The 14,466-nt window shown below is 51.6% G+C and overlaps 1 protein-coding gene across 2 annotated transcripts in view; it reads right to left on the bottom strand.

Moving 5' to 3' along the window:
- Positions 1-658, bottom strand: part of SH3BP4 (SH3 domain binding protein 4) — an 83,778-nt gene extending 83,120 nt beyond the window's left edge. For both annotated transcript variants that reach the window (XM_038574266.1, XM_038574264.1), the window contains exon 1: positions 511-658. The gene's annotated coding sequence lies outside the window, so the exon portion shown is untranslated. The remainder of the gene's footprint in view (positions 1-510) is intronic.
- Between the last annotated feature and the right edge of the window lie 13,808 nt (positions 659-14,466).

Raw genomic sequence — 14,466 nt, 5'->3', positions numbered from 1 at the left:
GCCCGCGGCTCCCGCGCCGCCCGGCGCCCGGGAAGGGCCAGCGCTGCAGGAGCGGCCCCGGGCCAGGAGCCGCCACCAATCCGCAGCGCCGAGCGGGCTTCCCGGGAACCCTCCCCCGGAGGACAGCGAGCCTCTCCGCCCGCCGGCGGCCCGCGCGGGCACCCCGCCGCTGCTCGCTCTCCGGACGGCCCGGACGGCCCCCGGGGGCTGCATTTCCACCCGAAAGCCCGGGACCTCCGAAGTTGAAATATGCATTGTCACCAACAAGTTTAAGCCGGGACCGCGCGCCCCTCGGTGCCCCCCGGAACCGCGCGAGGGGGCGCCCCGGGGTCGCGTGCACCCGCAGGGCCTGCACCCGGGGGAGGGGGCTCCGGGATCCCCGGCCCGCCCCGGGCGTGACCTGGGCGCTCCCCCCGCCCCCCGGGGCGGCGGCCGTGCTCGGGCACCCGGGGCCGCGAAGTCGGGCGGCGGGGAACGCTCGGCGCGCACGAGGGACCGCCGCCTGCCTACCTGGCTCGCATCGCGTCCCCGCGGGCTCCTGCGGCTCTGCTCGCGGTCTGGGAGCTCCGCCCGGCCGGGGGCGCGCGCGGCTCCGCGGGAATCTCCGCGCGAACCTCCGTGCGGCGGCGGCGAGCGGCCGGGACCGCCGAGAGTGCCCCGAGCGCTCAGCCCGCGCCTCCGCGGGCGGAGGGTGGTCCCCGCGCCGGGGCGGGGCGCGCGGGGGCGGGGGCGGGGGCGGGGCCCGGGCGGAGGACCGGGGTGGGTCTCCGCGCCGGGGTGGAGCTCGGGGGCCGGGCGGAGCCTGGGCCGAGGCCGCTCTGGAGACCGGGGGCGGGGGAGGCCGGGACCGGGAGGGGGCACCGAGCGGAGCCTCGGGGGCGGGGCAAGCGCGGAAGGGGGCGTGGCCGAGCCGGGCCGGCCCAGAGGCGGGGGCGGAGGCAGATGCCGCGGCCGGAGGGGGCGGGGAGGAGCCAAGGCGCCTGATAGGCTGAGACGGCGTGGAAATAAGTAGGGGGCGGGGCTAGCGCCGCGGGGGGCGGGGCTTCGCTGAGGCCGCCGACGGGGGGGCGGGGCCGGGGGTGGGAATGTGGACAATTAGGGGGCGGGGCCGGACCGTTGTTGCCCGGAGGCTGGGGGCGGGGCGAGCAGGCAGGGGGCGTGGCCGAGCCGGGACCACCCAGAGGCTGGAGCGGGGTGTGGCTTACAGGGGGCGGGGCGAGCGCGCAGGGGGCGGGGCTTCAGGGGCGGGGCGAGCGCGCAGGGGGCGTGGCCGAGCTGGGACCACCCAGAGGCCGGGGCGGGGCGAGCGCGCAGGGGCGAGGCCGGGCCCGGGAGCGAGCGCGCAGGCAGGGGGTGGCGCCGCGTCTGCAGGAGCCCGGGGCTGGGACCCCGCCTCGGTGCCTCCTCCTTTTCCTCCTCCCGACGCCAGCCAGGGGGATGGGGTCCCGGCCGCCAGGCGCCCCCGGGGTCGTGGTCCCCGGAACCACGCAGATCGAGATGCGGCAGCTTCATCGTTACCTTTGGGTCGCGCTCCTGTGCTCCTCGCACCTCTTCTCTGGGAACTCCGAACGGGAACCCCGGGGTGAGGTGCGGCCCCGGGAGCGCCGGCCAGGTCGCGGAGGGCGGTGTGGCACTCCTGCTTCTAACACTCTTGTCAAGGACGGTGGAAGGAGGGCAGGTGCGGGGCCGCGGGGGCCGGCGCAAAGTTGGACAGTAAGGCGAGAAGAAAGGCGGTCACATGCAACATGGCAAAGAAGGAGAACTTCCTGCTGAGCGGGGTGCAAGCGGCCTGCATAGCATCATAACCATTTACGCGCAGTCTGGCTTGTGTCCCCATGCCAGGCACCTCGTCAGCCCTCAGTAGATGCTCAATAAATGCTCAGTAAATTGAACAACCATTTACTGGGAGGCAAGCACTTTCCACGGAATGATACACTTAATCCTCAAAAAATCCCGAACTCGGCTACTCTTTTAGTGCATTTCACACATGAATGGACTGAGGGCTGATTTGACAGCAAGAAAGTAGTAGAACCAGAATTTGACCTGAGGCCACTCTGGAGGTTGGGCTCTAACCACCTGGGGGGACTGCCAGCTGCCTGACTGCCAGCGGGTGGGGGTGGGGGTTCCCCCTGAAGGACTGAAGGCCCCCTACAGTCCAGGAACCTGGAGCAAGCCACGGGGGTCTTTCCTGGGACAAGAGCTCTCATTCATTGATCCAGGTCCAGAGCTGGACATCCCTGGAGTCGTTTCTCACCATTACCTAGCAAGGCAGATATCATCATTCTTCTCATTTTATAGGTGACTTTAGGCCTTATGGGTTGTATTATGATCTCACGGGGCATGTGAATCTAAATTCCCATGAGTGTTCGGAATCCCAAGCCTTTGCTGCTCCCTCTGTCTTGGAGAGCTCCCTTTATCTAAGGAATTTGGTTTTTCTGATTTGCAGTCCGTGTTCTATTTTCAGGAGACAAAGGAAGATAGACATGGTTCAAGAAGGGTGGAATCCGTGTTCTGATTTAGGTGTAGGCAATTGAATTCCTGCAAATGGAATACATTTAGCCCTAGAAGGTATGCTGCAGGCTTTGAAAGGAGGCAGTCACCCTGAAAGGACACGTAGAGAAGCCTCAGAGAGGAAGAGGACGTCTAGGGGGCATGATGGGGGCTCTCAATGGTAGAGGGACATGTGAGGAGCACTGACCCAGGAGCCAGCCTGCTAGGCTTCAAACTCTGGTGAGTTAGTTTACCTCTGTGACTCAGTTTCCTAAGTGAGTATGAAAATTCAATGCTGTGTGTGAAGCATTCAGCAGATTAGTGCAGATTAGCATTCAATAAATTGTAGCTACTGTTATTACCGCTATTTCAAATGACATCCTTACTGTGTAAAAAAATGTCTGTAATGCATTGGAAAAGACAGAGCAGTAGAAAATTGGAAAATAAGCAAAAGGTGTGAAAAGACAATGCCCAGAGAAGCCACAAATGGTCCAAAGCATGAAAAGCTCTGTTGCTAGTACGGGGAGCAAGAGCAACACACAAAAATAATAAAATACGAAAGCCAGAGTTCAGTCTGGGAGAAGCTGAGTTCATTGAGCGGTTAAGAAAAAGACAATAAAATCACAAAGAACAAAGTGCTGCAGACATGCAAGAGACAGTGTGTGAAAAAAAAAAAAAAAAAACAACCAAATACCTGGGCATTTTGCCTGGGGGCCTACAGAGAGCCTGCCTGATGGTGTCCATACCTGTGCCAAGGTACTTGCTTTCATGGTGCTATCAGCATCTTTAGACCACTCCACATCCTAGGAGAGGAATTCCCAGAGGTCCGAATGTCTGAAGGCAGTGGCAGCAAAGGCGTGAACATGCTACCCATGCTGTCACTGCAATAGCTTGGATTGCCCTCGAGCCTTGTTGCTGGGTGTCAACATTACACGTTTCGGTGGAGGTTGTGTGCGGATCGTTCGTCTTGCATGTTCTGGAGGGCAAGGAGGTCTCAAGGCGCTGCTTCCTGTTGAATGTATGCTTTCTCATTCCACCAGTTTTTATTACTTGCCTTTCCAAACACAAAAAGAGAAGAAAAAAACCGTAAGATATTCATAACATTCAATTACTCGGTAAGCATTTCTAGTGGGAACACGCACAGCAAAATCAATAACTTGTTTTTTTTAGGTACAGAACTAATGCATGTTTGTTTCAAAGGTTACAAATAATTAGAGAGGTGTGTGGTGGAACCAGGGGCATCAATCCCCAATTTTATACCCTCTCCCGAGACTCCACGGCAAATGGCGTGTTATCATGTGTCCATTCAGACACTTTTCCTAAGCATTTACAGGTGTGTCAGCCTGTTTTTACATGAATCTATCTTATCTGTGTGTACGTGTATCTATCTTACGCATCTCTTATGTGTTTGAACAAGTGTCTATCTCACATGTATGTCTGTATACATACACTCCCATACGTGGGGACACATGCTCACACGCATTGAGAGAGACAGACTGGCTGTAATGGGCGCTGAACGAAGGCTGCCTGTGGTCCAACGCCATGTCTACCCCATGGCTGGGTGTGTCCTCTCTGACAGTGACGGCAATGCCTGCTAGCAAGAACTAAGTGAGACAATGCGTGCAGATTGCTCGGTGTGCTGCAAAAATCATCTAGATACATACGCCATTGTCATTATTGCCTATACAGACTTACAACTTGTTCTGTGATTCACATAGAACATGAAAGAATTATCCTAGTTTTGCATCAGCTGTACGCAGAAATACCTTTTTTTCAAGCCACTGTAGTTATGGAGGGGGCAACCACGTTGCTCCAAGGGGAAAGGGTTGAAGGGACCGTCCCAGAATGTGAACTTCAAACTTTACAAAAGGAGGGTCACCTGCCAGGTTTCTCTCTGAGTGTGGGCTCCTTTATAAGGGCGTGCACTCCGTGTGCAGGAAAAATGCCATGTTAGGTCTCTCATACGTAGGAAGGTAAAATAGGCAGGTAGGTTAGAGGAAGGGAGTGGGATGGGTTTGGACTGAAGCATGCACCTCTGCTTTTCTTTTCTTTTTTTTTTTTTTAATGGTTTTATTATTTATTCGTAAGAGACGCAGAGAAAGAGGCAGAGACACAGGCAGAGGGAGAAGCAGGCTCCATGCAGGGAGCCTGATACTCACAGGATCAGGACCTGAGCCAAAGCAGACGTTCAACCCATGAGCCGCCCAGGTGCCCCGCACCTCTGTTATTTCGACAAGCAATAGGTTAAGCTGGATGCATCCCAGCTGCCACCACCAAAGAGTCATGCCACGGACTTTTCAAAATAGACACAGCGGGCCCAGAGATAGCAGCTCAAACGAGAAAGCTCCTTGCTGTCCTGAACTCTGCCAAAGCCTGCTCGTGTGATGGCATTGTGACCACCTGTAAAACACCCTTCCCAGGAGGGTGCAACGACTCTGAAATCACATGTAGACCCATCATGAGAGTATCTGTCTGTGGACCAGAGCATTCTCAACGAGGAGATAAAAAGAATACCGTTCTTTTGGTGAAGTGCGACATTAGTAATGACCCAAATGCCCATGATGAGAGCAAGATAGAATAAAAAGGTACAAGACACAGCTACGGGAGAAAAGGAGAGCATAGAGCATAGGGTAGCTTTTCAGTGGGCTCCATCAAACACACTGAATCATCAATGTGCCTGGATGAAATTTCATTATTTGTCGTCTGTGACTCAGAATATAAAAACCGTAGCCTGGATAAATGCCTTCTGTGGATGTAAGTTGAGGGAGGAGGTGGGCCTTGCATGATACATAAGCCTAAGGAATGAGATTTGTGCATTTGAGAGGTATTTATTGACCGCTACTGTGTGCCAGGCCCTGACACTATGAGACCGGGAGAGATGGAATCGCCTCCACTGTCTTGGGGCCCAGAGTGCGGCGGTGATTTGAGGCAGGAGGGGGGCCAGCCTGCTGGTGGTACATGCTCAAAGGGCAAGCACCAGGGTCTGAGCAAGGAGATGCCTGCCTTATGTACGGCAGCCAGGCAGCAGGAACAGCATATGTGAAGACTCCGAGGTCAGAAAAATTTCAGGAAACTGAAATGTACCCCCTCCATGGGGTGAGGAAGTGAAGTAAAGAACAGGGACCACTGAGGATGGACAGATCCTGGGGGCTGGGCCTGCAAAGCCCATTGCCTATGTAGGAATGTGGGGTGTTCAGATGCTGCTCCATCCTCTGCAGATCCCGGAGCAGCTCGGACAAAGTTGCTTTGCCAAGAATTCTATAAGGCATTAGCTTTACAAGAGAGAGTGTCTGTTGTCAGAAAATGTTGGGTGACCCGTTTGCAGTTCTGGGAAGCCTCCATCCTTGCAACCCTGAGAGGCTGAGACACCAAGCATTCCATCTTGCTGGTTGTCCTTAATTAATCCATATAGGCGGGGGGCATAACTAGAGCATCACGGGAGCACACGATTCTCTCACATAGCATCCAGGAGGGATGCAGACAAAATAGGGAATTTTGTGACTTTCAGGAAACTTCTAGAAATACTTCTAAATGAATATTCATTTTCTCAGTCCTTTATTCAGTTACTCATTTAACAATTATGTCTGGAATGCTTCCTGTCTATCAGGTGGTATGCTAGACGCTGGGGATAAAAAAAAATGAGTCCATTCTCGATCCTTCTAAGCACCCAGCTGGGGAAGAAGCAATCGGGCTATAGAGTGTTTAGTAGTCAAGTAAGTGCCAGGACTGCCACCTGACCTAGCCTAGGTGCAGGTGGGGTGGGCATCCTCATGGCTAGATGGCAAAGGCTGAGTGTTATTGTTTCAGGCATAGAAACAGGAGGAGGGGCGGCATCCCAGGCGGGTCTCCGGTGCCAAGCTTGGAGGCCTCGGGGGCTGTGGGCAGGGAGGGTGCACCTTGCCGCGTGTGGCATGGGCAGGATGTGTCTGTGGGCCCTACCTGCGGGTCAGCTCCAACCCTGTGGGGAGTCCTGCGGGGCCTGGAACCCCAAGTGCTCAAGGCCAGGCCTCCCCACGGGGAGAATTTCAATGTCAAACTGTGAGAATTTAATAAAAGTGCTCAGTCAGTTTGGGAATAGACGGGAGCGATGACAGTTTTGCAACCCATGGCCAATTTTGTGGGAAGGAAAGAGCATGAACAGCAAAAAAAATCTGCCCTGAGGTCTGATATTTACCTGGACCTATTCTCCAGTGTGCACATGGCTTTTCTACATGGCCTGTGGTGAGTAGCTTTATTTCTTTACAAAAAAAAAAAAAAAAAAAATCAGTTACTGCTAGTCATGGCAACATAGGTTTAAATTGTACTTAAATCTGGGTTTAAATTGGGGTTAGAATTTCCAGAACCTGCGAAAGCCATCAAAATGCTGGGTAGGGACTGCCAATTCCTTTTTGCAGTGCCCTCACCACGAAGCACAAGGCTTAACCCTCCTGTTCAGAGCCAGTTAGGAGAGACTCCTAGGAGGTTTGCAGGTGAGTCCATGCTGTGGGAAGGAGAGTCTGGGGGACCCTTAGACTCCTAGGTATCTACAGCCTTACAGGAAGAAATCATTATTTACAAATCATTTATTGCAATGACTTGTAAGAGAGGGCGAATATATATAAAATCTAACTACCAACATAAATTTTTAAATTTATATAGAAGACAGATGGCCATAGGTGGCATTTGAATCTCTTCCTAATGACAGAGCGGTGATGTGGACAGAGATTCCTTAGCAAGGCCTCCAAGCTTTTCTTCTGTTTTGCTGTTATGTCTACTGGTGGAGCGGGTTTTTCTATGTATAAGATGTTAGGAAGGAGATTCTTCTCCCTTTGTCTCTCTCTCTCTCTCTCTCTCTCTCCCTCCTCCCCTTCCCTCCTCCCCCATACCCTCCCCTCCTCCTCCCTCTTCCCCCTCCCTCCTCCCCTTCCCTCCTTCCTCCTTTCCCTTTTCCCCCTTCCTTTCTTCCCTCTTCCCTCTTCTCCTTCTCCCTTCCTCCTCTCCCTCTTCCTCTTTCCCTTCTCCCCTTCCCTCCTCCGCCTCCTGTTCCCCTTTCCCCCCTCCCCCTGAGATATAGAAATTTCCAGGTGATAATGATGATAATCATCATCACCATTTATTGGGTCCTGGCAGGGACCTTGTGCCAAGTACCTTAGGTGCATAACTATACGCAATCTCTGTAGACACTCTCTGAAGTGGGCATAATCCTCAGCATCCCCACTTCAAAGTTATGGGAACTGTTTTTAAAAATGCCCAGGATTTGTTTCTATCAGGCATAGTAAGACACACGGACATGGAAGGGACTGTCACGAAGGAAGCAGTTTATCATACGGTTCCCTAGAGACAAGAGGCATGGCACACAGGGCCATGTGGGGAAGCACCAGGGTTGGGAGGCAGAGGAAGTGGGGAGATGTGGGCAAACAGCAGGAAGGAAGGGGCAAGACAGGACAAGCAGGCTTGGGATCAGCTATTTTGAATAACTGCAGCAGGCTCTGGGGTGAAGGGCTGTCCCCAGCCGTCTGGTCCCTGGCTGTGAGGTGATCAGGGCCACTGGATAGCCTGGTAAAGGATGTTGATGAGTATGAGCTCTGGGTTGATTGGAAAATGTGCTTGCAGGCAAGTTGTTCACTATCTTGAGGATAGAAATGTCAAAGCATCAGAATGCAGAAAATAAAAGACGTGGTTAATACAGAAAGAAGGCTCAGAGAATTTGAATGACTCAGATAAGACCACAGCTAGAACAGAGGTAGAACCCGGCTGTAGGTGGGCCACAATCCAGAATCTGAATTTCCAGCCTCTGTTCAGTGCCCGGAGACTTGTTTCTCTAGTCCACTTGGCATCAAGGGGAGGTCATGTTTGGTGTGACTCTAAGACAGTCTGGGTCTTTCCCTCATGATTCATTCTTCCCTGGCTGCTAACAGACCTCACTGCTTATCTGCAAGCTGACAGCTCAGTCCTAGAGATGAATCCAGAAGCTGTCAGGCAGGCCTTCTGCTCTGGTCAGCAGAGTGTCAAGCATCCACTGCAGCCATTACACAGGAGGAGGGGACAATGTCAGGAGGTGGCCGCTCTGGGTTTGGCCTTGGGGTGACCTCTCTCCAGTGTTCTCCCTTTAAACTGATTAGTCATTCTATCAGCCTGAGGGGCTCCAGCTGGTCTCCCGGGATGAGGCCCCGAGACCCCGAGACCCCGTTAGGGTTCGAGAAGGTCATAGGACAGGTGGCAGTTAGCCTGCAGAGATAACCCTGCTCCGCCTCCAGCTAACTGAGCATGTTCAGAGAGGATCCACTTGGCAAGAGGATCAATGGGGCCACCTTGTTTTCCTGTCTGAGCATCAGAATCTGAACTCTTCTCGCCTGAGGGAGAGGAGCCTTCTGTTTCTGGATTGTAAAATGTGAGGGGTTCTTTTTGACAGGAGCAAAAGCACTGTTCTCAAAATATGGATCCAGAACTGAAGCGTACTAAAAATGTATAACACTATACTGTGCGGTGAAAGACCATCCTAGCCCTTGTACCCTGGGAAGCATGTTCCAGATTCTAAGGTGATGGAGACAGCTCTCCCATCTGTCTCCAGGACTAACTCTTTGTCTCTTTGTCTAACTGTTTCTGCAGCTGCTTGAGAAAGTAAATGCATAGGTAAAGGGGTCAACATGGCTAAAAAGATAAACTCAGGAAAGCGTCCACTGGATTGGCAGTAGGAAAATGGATCACTTTAGCAATAGCCTTGGCGGAGGGGCAGTGGGGCAGTGGGCACACTGCAGGGGCCTGGGCAGGGTGTGGGAGGTGACAATGGATGACCAGCATTCAAGACTTTCTCAAGAACTTGGCGATGAATGTGTGAAGACAAAGAGGATGATAGCTAGAGGGTGACCACTTCTTTTTTTTTTTTTTTTCCAACTTGCTGTATGCTGGTTTGGGGTGCATTCAGATAAATGAGAGGGCGCAGCCTGGATGGCAGTCTGGAGAGTACCATTTCAGAGCTGGATGCACGGTGTGGCCATAAAGGTGGGGTGATGGGAGATACCACAGTGGCTCTACCTCTCTCTCTTTCTTCAGTCTTTAGCCATTCATCTGTCTGAGGTCAAGTCTGGAAGAGATTCTCCTCTTGCCTCATCACTTCCACTGCTCCTGGTTCCCATTAAGTGGTATCCTGAGAAAATTGGCTTCAGTAAATATCTGTTTTCTGCCAGGGAGAGTGCTGATAGAAGCAAATAGGACCACAGCCCATTGTCTGATAGAGGAGGACGTAAGTATATGTTTGTGTCTTCCCAAAATTTGTATGTTGAAATCATAACCCCTCACTGCCGCGTGACAGTGTTTGGAGGTGGGGCCTTTGGGCGGTAGTTAGGTCATGAGGGTGGAGCTCTCCTGGTGGGATTAGTGGCTAAGTGGGAAGCCCTGGGGGAGCTCCCTTGCCTCTCTGCTCCCCACCACATGAAGACACAGAGGACAGGGGCAGGCTGCAAACCCAGATGAAGGCTCTCACTAGAGGGGACCCAGCCAGGCCATTGAGGACTCCCAGCTCCCCGGAACTGTGAGAAGTCATGTCTGTGGTGTTTGTGGTCGCAGCCGAGCTGACTGGAAGGAAGAGAAAAACAACCCTGTGGGGGACGGCTCTTGGGATTATGGACCATGGCATTTCCGAGACAAGAGTCCAGACTGGACATGGACCAAAGCCAATAATGAAAAAAATAGGGCATTCAAATACAAATCGCCCTCGAGGAGCCCTCAAAGCTGAGGAAATCGTGGCTGGGAAGAGCAGGCAGTGAGCAGAGTTAAACATATTGAGATAAAGCGAGGCCATTTTTAAAACAAACCCACTGTCTCCCCCTGAGGACATTACAACGCCTGCTTTCTTGCTGAATTCGAGGGCCAGTTTCCCTTAAGGTTAAGAATGCATTTTTAAGCTCCAGGATGGAACAATTCACGGAATTAAAAGGCTATTTGCCCTATAAATCACGAACAAGTCTTCTGTACAGCAACAGAAAAAAGGGAGGAACACCCCTACCCAAGCAAAATAGAATAGAAGGCAAACGATCAGAAAACAAACGATCAGAGAACATAAAACAAGATGCAGAAACAACACCCAATAGAAAGAAATGATGACGACGAGTACTAATGGGTTCATTTTCTAAGTAAAAGGAAAAGAAATTGGATTTAAAAACCCCTAAAATCCAGTGATATACTCCTCCCAAAGGGCAGGCCTAAAACGTGAACAAGGGACAAGTGGAGGCAAATAAATGTGCACCTCCAGCTAGGAGACAGCTGGAAAGGGAGGCGGGGTGTGTTAGCATCATCGTTGGAGGTGAAACGCATCTCCAGGGGACTGGAGGTCAGCCCCGGGGACTTCTGGTTCGAGGCTGGGACTGGACTGTCCCGGGCACACCAGGAGGGGTGGTCTGCCAGGGTCCCTCTGTCCCGGAGAAGGGAGATACCCTGCTACTTCCCCCGCGAGGCTCAGATTGTAACTCCAGGCCCGGGTGTGTTCCCTCTGTCTCCACGCCCAGGAGGGCAAAGCCTGCACTCGCGTGGTCTGTATCACACCTCCTCCCACGCTGTCTCACATTCATCACTCCTGGTTGAATGAAAGAACATGCGGGTGGTGGCATAATCATCAGGAACCTTCTTGTGTCGTTTAACAGCACCAGATAATGCAAGGCAGCTTCCAAAAATTTGCTCCTTTAAATATATTTTGAAAACTAGTATGAAATGATGAAACAACTGTGTGTGTGTGTGTGTGTGTGTGTGTGTGTGTGTGTGCCATTTGGCCATCTTCTCCAGAGATCATACTGGAACACCTCCACTCCTCAAAACCCTCCCACTGCCTTTCAGTTTGTCCGTCTCCCTTTGTTTTGCCTCCCAGAGGTTTACCTTTGCATACATTTCAGTTTCCTAAATTTTGGAGTTTCTTCAACCTTGTCGAATAACTTTGGATTCCCTCCCCCCCCCAAAAAAAAGAATGAAAATAGGCTCATCACCACTCATTACTAACCGAAGACCTGTTTCCTCTTGCTGTAAAAATTCCTCGTCTTGGTACCATTTACAGAAACACTTCCACTCCCCTAAATATTTATTAATGGAGTATTTTTATCACCGAACGTGCCTCCTAAATATTTACTTTTCAGGAACTCTCTTGCATAGTTCAGTTTAGAAAATTGCCAGGAGAAAATGAGGGCCGCATCACTTCACAGGCCTGGAACGGTTTTCACGAGGGTGATGAAAGTTTGTTTGGCACATCGGCATCCCGGCTATTTTATGAGGAGATCCGGTTCTGTCATGGGTTGTGCGGTGGTTCTTATGTTGAGAAATGCTGACCCAAGAATAGATGCGTGCAAACATCTGCAGGAGGGGCCCTCCTCGGAGTCCCACAGAGAAGCACCTGGAAATCACAGACGGAGATTCCTATTCTTGGATCACAGCTGCGGCCTGTGCGCACAACCCAAAGTGGCCGCGCTGGACACCAGGACACACAGCGCACACTCCACATGCTCACACGGCGAGGGCAGTTCCTCAGGGCCTCGCTGCCTCTCGTCCCCATATGGGCCAAACAACCTGTCCCTTCCTTTGTCTGGCTTCATGACCTCTCTAAGACCTTATAGGACCGTTTGTAATTTTAATACTTTGTTTGCTGGCTGCGTGTAGCAGGTGTATTCTGATTTTTGGTGTGAAAACTGCAACCCTCCGTAACTGGTGCCGTCAGCACTTTATTCATAACAGAGAATGGGTCCTCTTAAAGCATGCCTACCTCCAACTCTCCGAGGCTTTGCACTGAAGTTTTGAGGATGCGGTTGTTCGCAAAACAGATGCCACTCCTGTCTTCTCTTTGGAGTGTGTTACTTCACATGATGGGGGTTGTTTTATTCCATGCTCTACGTTGGCTCTTTCCACTGGGGGTGTTGCAACCCACTGGGAGTTCGTACACCTTTGATGTACCCCAAGTAATTTGTGACTACCAATACGTAAAGGACCGAAGTTGGTTAATGATTTACTTCAAAATAAATTCGAGCTGCTTCCTCCAGGACGGCATCCTCGCTCACTGGCGTCTGTTCTGCTTGATTGGAAAAAAGAGAAGAATTGAAGTGACAACCAGCAAGCAGTGGCTTGCTCCTTTGCCCCTGCAAAGCCCCCGGGCTGTGTCACGCCTGTGAGCATCATCTGGTCAAGTGTAACCCGGGGAGTCAAGCTCGAGAAGGCTTGCATTATGTCACTTGTTTTCCAACAATGCTTCCAGCTCATTCCTTTCTCCCTGAAGTGAAAGAGGCAGTTCTGGGAAAAGCACTTGATGTCGGATTGGGATATGGAAACCTCTCAGCAGAGCTAAGGAGATAGTTTATTGTAAGACTCATGCTTGCATAGTAGTTTTGGTGTACTTTATAAATCTAAGACATTTGTGCTGATGGGGGAGGTAATGAAAGGATAATGCAAAAGGGGCACGAAACTTAATGGCCTTTACTCTTAGCGTTGGGGTGTGTCTCCGTGTGTCTCTAACCAATTGTCTCACCCAGTTGTATTTTCTTAGGTGGGCATTAACGCTGAGTGCTCATTCCTCTTGGGCTGAGCCAGCCCTAGCTAGTCACAGGGAACAGTCCCAACGTGGCCATAGAAGAAAAACCGGAACCTACTATTTATAATAGAAATCCACAAATTGGGTCATCTCTATTCTCTGAGTTGAGCGTTGGTTAAAAACATAGAAACCAACGCTGTGTCCAGGTACAGAAATGTCATAATTTACCAAATTCCCAATAATGGCTTGGTGTCACCAAAATTTTGTGAAACTGATCACCTAACCTTTTGGTCCTAATTATTCATTCTCTGAAAAATAGGTTTCTTCGAGGTCTGGGGGAGTTGTTCTAAAACTTGATATTCTTCCCATAGCAATTTTCTCTTTCAAGTCACCTGGAGATTGTTCTTGAACTGCAAACTTGGATACTGTCTACCCGGCTGCTACCTTTAGCTGTTACTCAGAAATTTAATTATTCAATTTTTTGCATCATTGTTCTTCATCTTTTCAATTATAAGGACTACGTCTTTTACGAAGTGTACCCCTCTCGTGGGCCAAAAACTGTGCCTACCCGGAGTAGAGTTCTGGTAAATTTTGATTCAATGTGCTGCTCTCAGAGCGATAGAACAGATTTTAAGATCCTATATTCATAGAGCTCTCAGCGGGGGGTGGGGTGGGTGGGGGTTCATCCTCCTGTTCTGTGGTACTCAGGATTCAATGTCTGCATTTTGACGGGATACACTTCAGCCCCTCACAAATGTCATAATCGAGAGTGTGGAGTCACACCTGGGGTGCTGAAAACATTTCAGGCAAAGGTCAGTACCATCACTACTCTTTATACAGACAGGACTCATGCCCGGAGCTGGGGTGCCGAGAGCATGCCCTCGTGCTCAGAGAATGGACCATAGGACAGGGCCAGGATGGTGGAGATGTGTTGTTGCTTTTGTTGTTTGAAGCCTGGCCCACTGGGATGATGTTGTGTTCATGGTTCACAGGGCAGTGGGGGGACTGGGCCCTCCACACCGCCCTCCTCTACTCAATGGCTCCTTATTGGCTCACCCCAAGCAGCTCTGTTCTCTGTCTTTCTTGGTTTGTCTCTAAACAACAGGGAGCCATGGGGTTTCACTGTAAGATGCACCATTGGGATGATGGGCTCTTCGCTTGCCTGTGCCTCTAGGCCTTGATACGGAAGGCCAGGCAGACGGGGCCGACCTGGCCCGTGAATGCTGAATGAAACAAGGGCTGCTTTCTTAAGTCAACCGTGCTGGGGCTCTCTTCCCACCTGGACCTCAAAGGTATTTCTGCAGAGAATGGCAGATTGTGTTGTGCTAGAACGGCCTCCCAAATCTGGCCTGACCCTCCGGAACCCAGTCCTCCGTGTGCCCAGCTCAGTCCCAGGGGACTAGCTTTGACAAGTCCCGAGGTTGCTTTCAGATGCGGAGACCTATGCTTTGTGCTTTTTCTTGTTTTCTTGTTTAATTCCTCAGGGATCAAAAACA

The sequence above is a fragment of the Canis lupus genome, chromosome 25 (genome assembly GCF_011100685.1).
Source record: "Canis lupus familiaris isolate Mischka breed German Shepherd chromosome 25, alternate assembly UU_Cfam_GSD_1.0, whole genome shotgun sequence".
Classification (NCBI taxonomy): Eukaryota; Metazoa; Chordata; class Mammalia; order Carnivora; family Canidae; genus Canis; species Canis lupus.
The sequence above is the reverse complement of the archived record's forward strand: the minus strand, read 5'-3'. Positions and strand labels throughout refer to the sequence as shown.